At 36.2% G+C, this 13657-nt stretch overlaps 1 protein-coding gene across 6 annotated transcripts in view; it reads right to left on the bottom strand.

Moving 5' to 3' along the window:
• LOC109088990 (receptor-type tyrosine-protein phosphatase F-like) overlaps window positions 1-13657 on the bottom strand; it is a 208256-nt gene that overhangs the window by 153083 nt on the left and 41516 nt on the right. Inside the window, exon 1 of one of the 6 annotated variants that reach the window (XM_042725343.1) lies at window positions 11438-11663. The exons of the other annotated variants lie outside the window; for them this stretch is intronic. The gene's annotated coding sequence lies outside the window, so the exon portion shown is untranslated. Of the gene's footprint in view, window positions 1-11437; window positions 11664-13657 lie in introns of those variants that run through there. 6 annotated transcript variants of the gene reach the window in all.

Below are 13657 nucleotides of genomic sequence, written 5' to 3'. Positions count from 1 at the left end.
AAAGGGGAGCCGCTTTACGAGTCCCTTGAGCACATAAATCTGTCTATTATAACAATGTGGTCAGTGGCCATTGGAGGTCCCTCCTCAGAGAGATGGGCACCCAAGAGAGAGCTCTCAGCTATAATAGAGAAGACAGCAGGGGAGAGGACTCATTTCTCTTTTTCCAAAACTATGAAAACCTTGAAAGGCTTGAAAGGCCCAACACACAAGATGTTCCAAAATAAAGGCTGCGAAACCAAAATTGTGGACAAAATCCATAGCAACACTGCATGTAAATTCAGTAGAGAACGCAAATCAGGAATGCATTGCTGACAATAAATATTTCAATTTCATATAGTTCTTTTTTATGTTTTATAATCAGAGTTCAACAATAAAGACATTATAGTGAACTTTCACCAAGATAATCTTCTTTAGCTGAAAAACACTAGCTTTTTTGTTTAATTTTACAGAAATTACTTGTAATAGGCTTAAAAGCATCACTTAAAAGACAAATACAAGCCAATCACTAATCTTCTGCATGGTGTTTATACATTTATGGAGTTATATAATAGCTGTAAAATGTCCAGCTTGTTGCATTTTTTCTTTTTGTTTTATTCATGACCTTGCTTGTATGACACTGTTCTTCTAACTTCTTTCTAGAAACAGGCAATAAGTTCTGGCTGCCAAGGCAGAAGAACATGTTATCTTTCAATCGGATTACTAATGAACCATTTTTCAGAATTAAATATTTCCCCCTTCGCTCTCTCTTTCTCTTCTCTGCTCGTATGATAAGGCGTCCTCTCATTTAGTACAGTGATAACTCACTGAGGCATTTTAACCGCATCCCTGAGTGCTTCTTTAATTGACTAACTTTTTAGTATCTCTCTCTCGTTCTCAAGTTTATTTAGCATTCATTTCACTGGCAGAAAACCGAGAGCTGCCTGTATATCTCTCAGAGACAGACCCTCGACATTAAAATCACACACACACAACACTGAGCTCGATAACAAAACTCCCTCTAGTGAAGACACAATGTGCATCAATAGCACTTTGCCTCTGTCAGTCTTGAATTATGTATTTTGTTTGATTTTCCCACAGCGACGGCTGCAGACATGTATGTCAGTGAGAGAGAGAGAGAGAGAGAGAGAGAGAGAGAGAGAGAGAGAGAGAGAGAGAGATGCTATAGATCTTGATTACAGTGACACTCTCATCAGAGCACACATGCTCACATAAACACTCTTGTCAATAGTGAGATGTTAATGTGAGCAATGCCAATTCCAATTCAAGGCCAAAGTGCTTTGAGCAGAGATAACTGTGAGCCACCATGATGCAGCAGGTTGAGCTGCCTCTCCTCTGTCTGCATATTGCACTGATGCAAGAACAAGGAAAGATGGAAGCTCTCTGCAAACCTAAGTGAGCTGCCTTGCTGTCTTCTGTCTGCACATATGCCTTCCAAAGGCTTTACAATGACTGTGATGCAACAAAGCTGAGCAAATGATGCACTACCAACAGTACAGATGCTCTGCTGATTTAGTTGTCAGTGGGTCCTTTTTTGTTAAATCCAAATAAATCCAAAATGGGCCAATATTTATCATGACATTTCAAAATGTCTCACTTTCAACATTTGATATGTTTTCTATATTCTATTGTGAATAAAATATAAGTTTATGAGATTTGTAAATTATTCCATTCCTTTTTTACTCACAATTTGTAAAGTGTCCCAACTTTTTTGGAATTGGGTTTGTATTTAAACAAAAATCACATGATCCTTCAGAAATCATTCTAATATGCTGATTTGCTGCTCAAGAAACATTTATTATTATCAATCTTGAAAATAGGAGAAACACGGTTGATACATAACTAAGAAATCACGGCTATAAAAATGTAACCACTGAGCAAAAAGATTTGCAATAGCATGGTCTTTGCATACATTTATTTGCTAAAGACCATACTGTTTTCATAATTTATTGTTGGAAGTGCTTGCTTTCTGTCAAGCACATACATTTTCCCACATGCTGCTCTCTATATGGGCTCAGCTCTCACATTTGTTCCCACATCCACAATGCTGCTGTGTCCTGCCCACAGCCTCTCGTCGTTCATCTTCTGAATGACCCATCCAGATGGATGAGCTCAGTCCAATCTCTGTTTCTCTTTACACTACACTAACTCACAGGGATTAGAGCTGCATTCCCACATCCCACATGAACCATGTTGAGAGACTCATCAGAGCAGCGGCATGTTGCTCTTCAGCATGCTATCGATCTGCTCCTCCTTCTCCTCTCTGGGATAATCCCCTCTCTGAATGGACCAACCGGGTCTGACAGAGACAACCAACAGGCTGGGAGGAGCTGTCGTCTCTAACAGAGTCTGTTAAAAGATTTGTCTACCCTGAAACACTGCAGTCTGCATTTGCCGCCCCTGATGAATCAGCAGCATAGTTGGTTGCCATAGTTTGGATGCTGGTTCTCTTGTTCCTTAACTAGCTTTACCAGACTTCACTAGAAAGATCATGCTTGTCTGACAAGCTTTAAGTGAATATTCTTTTAAAATAGTCATTCCTGGGTAGCTTTTCTGGCCATATTTAGACTCATTCTGCAATAACTTACATATTTATGAGGTAAGCCATTAAGCAACCACATAGAAATGTACTAAAACACTCAATACACCATAGCAATTACATAGCAAACTCTTACTGAACTGTACTAATGTTTTTTGTTGGTTTTTGTCATCTGACAAAAGAGGATCCTTTAAATGAAGTCAATGTTTTTTCTCATTTTTAGACAGAAATGGCACCTTTTTAGCCAACATTTTAGTTGACAAGACAACATTGTCTATGATTCATATGTGTTTTAGTGCACTGATATGGAAAAGCATATTCACAACCTAGTTCAGGTTGCATTTGCATCATTTTGTGCACATATAAGTATATTAGGTTCTTGTGTATATATCTGATTAATGTCATACTGTATGTACAGTACAAGGTGAATTTGGTTAGGTTATATATATAGCAAGCGCTAAGCTATAAAGTACTTCAGTGTTCATTTGCGTCAATCCACAACATTATTGACTATGACTTGAACAATCTGAGACTGCCATCTTTTTTTCTTCTTTCTTCAAAAGCACTGCTAGTGCATTGTAAATATCTTGCTGTTATTTTTTTTTCTGTCATCATTTTGCGAATGTTGTTTTAATTCAAATCACAGTCTCGTCATCTCGTTATCATTGAAATCAAAGAAACCCTTTGTTAATTAAGCACTTTAGTTTGCTGGTGTTCATTTCGGTGCATCAATCTCCGACATTGATTATGATTGGATAATTTGAGACAGTCATATTCTTCAAAAACTAAATTTTTTATCTCACAGGTTTGTGAACTGTGTTTTAATTACATTTTTAATAATCAATGCAATTTTTTTCTTTATATTGTCTCTGTTATCATTGTTATCATAAATTAAAAACCCTATGTAAGATTATGATTTTCGTCAGTAATTTCTCTGATGAGATTGTTTGCACATAGGGTTTTTGCACAGACAAGCACAAAATGTAGTTATCTGTGTGTTCTACCTCGATCAAAATGCTCTTGTATCTCATACGGTATTTGAAAACATGTAACAGTCATTTGAGTGGTTAATCAATGGCACCAGACAGAAAAACCCTGGTCTACTTTCCATGAGAAGCCCTTGGCAGTGTCTCGACAGGATCTGCCCTTCAAAGACTCTCCCGCAGCATGGTTTCAGTCTGACAGTATTGATCACTAACTGTATCATTTATTCGAATATAGATCTGGTTCCAACATCAACATACTGATCAATAACACTGAAAAAATATTTCAACACACTGTCTAGAACTGTATTAAATGTGCAGAAAATATAAAATCATCCAAAACTAATCTGACACCTGAGATGAATCCGACTCATGGAGTCAAAACAGACGGGCTGTGTATGGCTATGATTTGAATAATCCGACCTTTTGCAGGGACACACGTTCATTATTTCCCAGTGATATGCGTATGTTTGAGTTCCTCTCACTTTTCCATTTCAAAAACAGAGAAAGAAGATTATGGCATGAATAAAGGCTTTGCTATCTGTCACTGTATCAGCAGAACTAATTGTAGGACTCGATGCCAATATTTTATAAATATTTCCCTTGATATTCTCACCTAAACATGGAAATGCATATGCCATTTTTTACTATAATAACAAAATTTGACAAATCATGCTGTAAATCAGAATGGCAGCTTTACATTTACATTTACATTTACATTTACATTTATATTTATATTTACATTTATGCATTTAGCAGACGCTTTTATCCAAAGCAACCTACAGTGCATTCAGGCTGACATTTTTTTATCTAACATGTGTTCCCTGGGAATCAAACCCACAACCTTTTGCGCATACCACTTTAGATAAAGATAATCTTGTTTTGATATAGATAATCTTCATACTGTAAATTATATTCTTAATCAGTATATTAATTTTTTTGCAGTAAAAAAAAAAAAATTAAACATAATCAGAAGATAAAGATAAAATTTACATGAGAAGTAAAATTGCATGAGAAAATTTTCCTTGACAGATATTTTTTTTCCAAGTCTTGTTTATCTTGGCGGACTTTTTCCAACTTATTTTAGTCTGAAGGCATAAAACAAGAATCTGAATCTTATGCAGTTTTGTTTATCGTGTAAATCTTGTTTTAAAGCTGTTTAGATTTTTGCAGTAAAAACAAATCTAAGCATCATTAGAACAATATAAATGTACACGAGAAGTAAAATTGCACTAGAATATTATATTTTCCTTGTCTTGTTTCATGACTAACTTTTTCCCACTAATTGTAGGTTTGATGGCTTAAAACAACCATCTGAATATCTTATGCAGCATTGCTTCTCATTTAAATTTTGTTTTACAGTGGTTTAGATATTGTTTATTCGTCTTTTTTTGCAGTAAAAAATCTAAGCATCACTAGGAATAAGATAAATGTACATGAGAAGTCAAACTGCATAAGAATATTTTCCTTGATATTTTCTTTGTTGTGTTTCCTTGACAGACTTTTTCCTACTAATTGTAGGTTTAATGGCTTAAAACAATCATCTGAATATCATATGCAGTTTTGATTATAGTGTAAAGTAATCTTGTTTTAAAGCAGTTTAGATATTTCAAACCAAAGTAAAATACATAAATTTAGAACAGCATTTTTGCAGTGCTATATTCCAACTCAGAATATATGATTATGCAGCTCAAACTGTGTGAAACAATATATGTAAGAGCATCAAATACATTGATAATTCCACAGTGGCCAAATACTGTTTCACATGTTTTCCACACAGTTGTGTGTTCATTAAAGGCAGGAGGGAAGCAGTCAGAGATGCTGTTATTCAGCTCTGTATGTTGATGAGGAAAGCAGTGGGGTGATAGTCCCAGCATGTGGCCCACTGGAGAGAGACTACGTTTAATCTGAATCCACTGCTGTGCGTATATATTTGGTGTGTGTACATGAGGGAGACGCAGGGGTCCACCAGTGGCTCGGAAGATATCTAATGACGGAAAGAAAAGGCCTTATCTGAAATGACTGATTTGCATGTGCTGGTGGTCAGCCAGTGACAGATGAGTCAGAGGATGAATATGGATAAGAATTGTATTATTTCCTCAAGTGCTTTTGACAGGTACAGACAAGCCTGTAAATGTACATGACCGGCTAATAAATGACACGCTGCTGGTCGTAGAAGTGGAAAACAAGCCATAGATCCTTCCACGGTCACTTTCTGCGACAACAGCTGAGAATCTTTCACAAACACGTTAAATCCAATGCTAATTTTGCATGGTCAAAGGGTGTGTCAAAAAAGGTCATGTAACACAAAAGGGGCCGTGACATGGATATGAATGACACCTTCCATGTGGAGAAAAGAGCTTTCAGTTCAGCAGGACACCTGTTGTAAAACCAAAGCACCTTTAGCCATTATGCTGTACGTTTCATTGTACAAAGTTTTAAAGAGTCACTGACTGGGTTTCCTATTGTCTACAAATGGCATTCATACACCTTTCTTGTCCTCTAATCCTCAAGTTTTGGCTTCATAGTGAGCGGAGAACACACTGAGATGGTCTCTAAGCAACACTACTGTCAGAATCCTTTCCGAAGATACTCAAGGACAAGTGCAGACTTGTGTTAGACACACAAACACACACACACACACACACACAGCAGGAATCAAGAATCCTTCTGGTTCTCCGGGGAAGACGCCAGACATCTGTGACACAGTATACAATAAAAGTTTAGGAAAACATAAAACTGCATAACATTTAGAAACGCTGGCAAAGAGTATTTGCGCTTCTTTATATTGCAAAACTACATTTGCATTTCCACAAGGAAAAGGCAGTGCTTGAAAGGCTCCCAAAGACTAGTGTTTTAGTTTTATATAAGTTTCGGTTATAGTCTTTGGGAATTAAATGGCACATTAGAGCAGCTTTGCTGTTGTCATGACACTCTTGAGAATACATAATGCAACATAATTTTTGCAATGTAAACTAGACTATAATGGCTGAATAGAAACAAGAATGGTAGAGTATAATACCAATTGCGTTTTATTACACACGCAGAACTCCAATCAGAATTCAGTATGCAAATATTATGACTACGCCATCACATTTTGAATGCTGAGCATTCTGTCGATGCAAATCAATGAGAGATTTACATACAGTAAATCTTAAACCTGAGTAGGCAGTTGACATGCACTGCTTAAAGAAAGCTGCTGCATTTACAAAAGTACTAAAAGTCCCAATTAATGTGACATTTAAAAAGTTAAAAGTTGCATGCATATAATAATTTTATTTGAATTAAAATTACTTTGGATAAAGTATATGCATGCAACTTTTATGATGTCACATTAATTGTGACTTTTAGTACTTTTGTAAATGCAGGACACTTTAATTAATTAATTCATTATGTACACTAGTATTAATATGTAGCTTTAAGGTACAAATATGGACTTCATACTTTCTGAGGATGAACCATCCCAGAAAAAGCTTTTGTACCTGCATCATGTGTCATCCACCCCCAGCATTAAAATGTTGAAAAGCCAAAAATAGAGCTAATGCTGAAATTATCTACAAAGAATGTACATTAAGCTTTTCAAGCTGAATTAATTGAAAAAGTTTAATACTCAGGGTTAATCTGAATGTTTGAGGAATAAGGCTACAGCTCTGCGAGCTCTGTAATTACTACAGATGTATCCTATTTCATAAGGGGGAAAAGTACAGAGCTGCTCACCAATCAAAGTTCTCAGGTCAAAGAAGATCAAAGTTTGCAGATTCACACATCTGCTTTTGAAGTTTTCAAAGGAAGGAGAGATGGTTGATTTTCAAGATTGTATCGCCAAACCGAAAATAGCGGACCAGAATAATGCTGTTAAACGGTTGGCGCCTTTTGCTCGGGTCTCTCCGGCAGGCCGTGATAACAGAAATAACAGACAGAGAGGCAATTTCAGTGGATGGCACTGTAAATCACAACAGACAGAAATTCAAATGCTAATTAAACTGGGTTTATTTTGAACTCCTCTTCAGAGGTTCATGATGGAGGGGACTTTGAATTCTCCATAAAAGAGAGCAATAAACAGCAAATGCAGTCTTTATAAGCCAAACAAATTACTGTCACCACTGCTGACAGTGGTTTCATTCACATCCAAGTGAGATGAAACATTCAGAGGAAACCCCCTGGACTCTGTATCTGTTATGTGTCCATCCATGACAAATAGGGGAGGTATTCATGAAACAATATTCTGTTCTTCATTTATCAGACCATTTCTTATCCAAAAGAATCCTGGTGCAATCTGAGTTCAAGTGCCTTGAACTGTGAAAAGTAAAACTTTTGCAGAGCTTTTGGTTTAGTAAAGAGCCTTTAACCAAGCCCTTTAATAGGGCTGAGTTGCTTTATGATTCTTTGTAGATTAAAATGCTGTTGATGTTTATAGGTTCTTCAGATCACAGTAATGGTTGTAGATATCGATGGAAACAGCAAAATTGAAGCATGAAGGGTTCTTTGAATCAGCCGAATGTAGATGGTTTGCTGAAAACAACAACATTATGGTTTAAATAAACCTACCTGATAGTGTTAACAAATGCAAAAGTGATATAAAAACATATTTGTTGATACAGCTGTACTATTTTAACTTCCTTATGTGGATATGAGCTGTTTTGTTGAACCGTAGTTTCAAGGGGCTCAAACCAGAGCTCTTCATCTCTCAAGTGCAACACTGTATTGCGTGAGCTTCCGAGCAAACCTACTGAATTTAAAAAACTTATGCATATGAAGCTATATATGTGATGACAATGTTCAAAAGAATCAGTTTTCAAATCTTGCAGTATGTTAAAATTGTCATAACATAATATTCTGCAAACAACTGTGTGAAATTAGCCTTTATAAATCAAAACTCTGCACCTGTACATCATACTTTGTGTGAGAAGGAATAAAAGTTGTCAGAGTTTTATTGCCTCTAGTGTTCATTTCAACTGGAAGCTGCAGTGATTCGTACATATAGGCCTACTGTAGGTACGTTTTTTCAGTTTAGCAGAAATGTATATAGAGATATATATTTCCAATGAGCCTATGTTGGTCACTGCACATGCGCAGTCATTTCAGTTTCAGCTTTCAATCCGATCAAGCTTTTGCATGGGCTCTCAATCGTATTAGAAAATACACCACCCCTTTCAATATGGTCAAAATTTATTTAGGATCAAGCTCAATCGGATCGATTAAGGTGTTTATATAAAGGCTTTTTAGACCGATTGAGCCATCAATCTTATTACAAACAGATTATTTGGTTGCATGTAAAAGTAGCCAGTGATGCTAAGTAAAGTTTAACTTTCATATGCCAAAATATAATTAAAAAAGTATTTCAGCTGCAAGAAAATACATTTACAATCTTATAGTAGCCTGTGAATGGAAAAGCCTACTAGAGATCAAAACTAGATTTATAATGATTTAATAAAGTGTACAGTACAGTACAGTGAATTAAATGAATAAAAAAACACTAGAGTCCATTAACTTTCACTGTATGGTTTTATAAAAAATTTAAAATAAAAAAATGAAAATTATACAAAAAAAAAAAATCTTCTTCTGTGTTACACAGAAGAACAAGTCCACTGTCCCTTTTAGAGTAAAGGGTAAAATGTTGCCATTATTTAGGGGTGTGAAGCCACCAAATACTTATCACAACAATAATCAGGCAACAGCACCATAACAGGCCAAACAACAAAGATCCACACAGCAAACAAGACTGCATTAGCGATAAACCCCCATTCAAACCGCTGCGATGCCGACCCAACTGATACGGAACATGATGAACATCCCCCATACACACAGACCTGAATGGGCTGAGGTTACAGTTGCAAAATGCACCACTCAACTGCGACAGCCGAACCAAGAGAGGTCACAGATTGTGTTTCCGAAGGCCAGTGGGGTCAAGACTGCTTGTATTGTTCCATCTGGGGACTAAACAAAGTCATAAACTGCCTCTCTGGACCAATGTCCCATCTCTCTTGAATGCCTCCTTCTCTGTTATTATGAACGAGAGAAGCCTGTTGGTGGTCCATGTAGCAACATGCAAGCCACTGAGAATGAGCAAAAAGTGAGAAAGCAAGTGAGGGAGCGAGAGAGAGCGATATGCTAGCGGTATCTGAATGGATGGCATTGCAGCAGGGCAGGACTGTGGGATTAGACGAGACAATGGTATGCTTGAAAGACGTAAGCCTCTCTGTGTGAAATAGAATCACTCCCTGGGGACAAGACTGCTTTCCCCGCTGAACAAAGTGAGACAGACAGCCTAGTTTCCACTGACTTCTCTCCAAAAAGACAATTCTGATAACACATTCAATCACGGCAGAGGCAAAGTTACCCGGTTCAATCTATACGGCCCAGTTTTGTAACATATAAGTTAAATTCACTTTAAAGAAGAGGTTTCAAACTACTGGCCTGTGAGATTGTTTCACATGTTAAAAGTGTACCCGTTAAAGTGTATTTGACCAGCAAATAATTTTTCACTTTCTGCATTGCTGGTTTCGCCTTTCATCTGTTATCCTGTAGTGTTCTTGCTTGTTATACTGTAGTCAAACATACATTTATCCAAATGACTTATTACAGGCCTTGCACAAATTAAAACGTGCAATTGTAGCCTAGGTGACAACAACAAACAAGCCTGTGGGTTCGCGTCTGTCAAAAAAGGGTTGGTTATTTACATGCGTTGGCACCGCTCCTTTGTGCCAAATTACTCACTCCTTCATTATTCCCTATATAGTAAATACCATATACTGTATAGAGGGAATATCAATGCACTATATAGTAAATAAGGAACATTTGTTATACTGCACATATGGCAATGTGATTAAACTACATTATAATCAACAGAGCTGTCTTCATTAAATGCATGTATAACTATGCCAGCAACTGTATTTAATCAAAATTCATGTTTGCATAAAGTTGTTTGCATTTGTTGTAATTATTCAACTGACAAATGACTAGTCAAGGTAATTTAGGTTTAAGACTACCTTGTGATTAATGAGGTTTATATCTGATATGAACACTAGAAAAAAATGTATACAGTCCAAAACTCTGATACTGAAATCTTAGATTTAATGATATCAATATTAATAATAGGCCTATTTAAAATATTTTAACTTTAAAAAGTAATAATAAAAAACAAATAAAAAAATAGTTATAACAAATATAAAAAAGCATAAGAGTAAATATAAGTAAATAATAAATACAACATATTTAAAAAATAAAAAAGTTATGACATGAGTTAATCAATGTCTAGGTCACTAATCAAATACATTTATGACATTGATCATGTGAAGAGGTCAGTTTTTTTTTTTTAGTTTTTTTCATTGGATGCTCAAGATGCCCTTGGGTACTTTTTCTCAAATCATCAAATCAGCTTGATTGCTGTGATTTTGTATTTAAATACAAATTCTGTTTATCAAATTCGAGAAATAGCATGTAAAATAGAAGCAGTTCATAATTTTTTTACATCACAAATTGCACTAGTTCACACACTCTCTGTAAAACATTTCCAGGAAAGACAGTGTAGTTTTACAATATCCCCATAATTCAATCTAAATTATATATTCAACCAGTCTAATTAAAAAGAGTCTTACATAACGCCCTCAGAAAAAGCAGCGTCTGAGGTGAACATTATGCTCAAGTAGAATGAACAGAGAGATTTACTTGTACGACTGAGAAAATCAGTCGCCACAGGACAGCTGTGATTCTGCTAATGGTTTCTCCTAAGCCCCCAGTGTGTTTCTGTACAACAGCAAGAGAAGGTGCACAGAAGAGATGAGAGAGACCGCACCACTAATAAGACCCTCATTTAAGTGCAAATGATGGAATATTATTATGAAATGCCAAAGTTTAGCCAAGAAGATCATTCACACTACCACTACTAGCAAAAATCCAATGCATGTGCACCACTTACCCATGTGAAGAAAACCATCCAAAGGAAGTCTGACTAAAGTTTAGGAAATCCTACAGCAAAAACCTGGAAAACTAGTGGAAAACTAGGAAGGCAACTGCAAGTGTACAGCAAGTGGCTAATCCATATATCAGGCACAGTGAAGGCAGCGTTACTCTATCTGAGCTCTTAGCTGGGACAGTGTCTCTGGGGACAGATGCACGGTTTCTGAGACTGTGTGAACAAGACTAATTCAGGCACAAGCAAAACTTGTCAGGTGTTGAATTACAACAGAGGCTGAGGGAGGGGCTTCGTCTCCCTGGCCAATCAGAGAGGCGGGCTATTGTTTGATTTCACACAGGTAAACTAGGCGGCCCCTCCTGTTCCCACCTGGCAGCAGACCAACAGGTAACTGAGGGCAGAAAGGACATTCAAACAGGCTGGCTTGTTTTTTTTTATACATATATATATATATATATATATTATATATATATATATATATTTAAGTAGAACATGCAAAGTAGGTAGACAGACTGACTGGTTGGCAGAAAAGCTGTTGTTGAGATAAAGAACTCTTTAAGTAGAACATGCTGACTGATTCTGAACACAACCGGAGTTGTTTGTCTGACCTGCGAGCTGTCGTAAAGATAACGCTAATAAAACCAACAGGATGTAAAATGTAACACAATTTGTGAAAAGAAATCCTAAAGAACCAGACTTGGAAAACAGACTTAGAAAAACACACAAGCTTTACAAAGATATGCTTAAACATTGGCACAAACAGATTCATGATTAAAATAAAATCCCAGCCAGGTAAATTTATCCACTAATGTGTATAAAGGAATTAATTTCCTTTTATTCTGATTCAATTTATTGGTTAAACATCTGTAAAATGCTTTTGTGGGAAAGCAAATAGATTCTAGATTGCACATTCAGAGTCATTACTCAAAACTTCGACAACTCCACAGCTTTCCAATTGAGCTCACTAGCTGTTGCTGTAGTTACCAAATAATGTGGCATCATTTTTACAATGACAAAAATACGATATATAATATAATATTAAAAAGTTATAGACAATAGAATTGCACTTTATTTTGTGGAAAAAAAAGAAAGTCTTCACATCAACAAATCACAATTTTTCGCTCAATGCACATAATGAACAACACTAAGAAACTTTGTTTTATATTAATGCAATTAAAGAATAGTTGGTCCCTGCAGCTAGTTACCATGTCAGTGTGATTGCAAATGTGTGTGTGTGTGTGTGTGTGTGTGTACCAATCACACTTGAAATAATAGTGTGAAGTATTAAAGAGTATTTTTTTTATTCACATAACTGCTCTCCACCAAAATGTAGCTTAGTTCATTCATATCAAAAGCTCACTACTAGACCACTTAGATTCCTAAATAATGCAGAACGGCAGCATATTGAGTCTGCATCTCAGCTCTAGCACTCAAACCCCTGAACCACCTGTCAAACATGCGTGTTTCCCTACAGAAACCAATTACTCCTGAACAGGACTGCTGGGTATTCTAGATAAAGTGCTCGGACTATTAATTAATGTGTTTTGACTAAGAAAAATGAGGCAGAATTAAATTATAGATGTATCATTTTTCATTAAACTTCTGGTTGATGGAAGGGCTCTTCAAAGCAGGAAAGCCAATGTCAGGGGGAAAAAAATTAACTGTGGAAAAATAAGACTGTATCACTCTCAAAAGCACATATTTGGTTTTCACTGAAGCACAGTTCCTGGGGTACATTTTTCTAAATAAAAAGGACATATCATATCGGAATTAAATTACTAAATAAAGATAAAGTGTTAATCCATTTTCACCAGCTGCCACCCACCGTTCACAGCATTCAGTACAGTGAGCAATGAGCATGTGGCTGAATCTGTGTGTGCACGTCCAAAATTAACACTCGCCAAGTGCCAAATGCAAGTAAAATCTGGTAATATTTTTTTTTAGAAAGTGCATGGTTTATTTATAAAAAAGACTAAGATTGATAATTGGACCTTTGCCATCTCACCAAAGTGATGTGATTCTATAAAATAATTATAGTTATTTAAAGTGACTACTGTGAAGCTGATTTATTTTATTTTATGTTCCATATGTGCTTGTGAGTGTGTGGCTTGTGTAATGAAACTTGAAATGTATACTATAACTTGAAAGAATAATCAGTCTGTGAAATGAGACACTCTACAGTCTCAAGGCAGTGCATTGAATCATAAACACACACACACACAC

Source organism: Cyprinus carpio, chromosome B6 (genome assembly GCF_018340385.1).
Source record: "Cyprinus carpio isolate SPL01 chromosome B6, ASM1834038v1, whole genome shotgun sequence".
NCBI lineage: Eukaryota > Metazoa > Chordata > Actinopteri > Cypriniformes > Cyprinidae > Cyprinus > Cyprinus carpio.
This window is presented reverse-complemented; position numbering and strand designations above follow the sequence as displayed.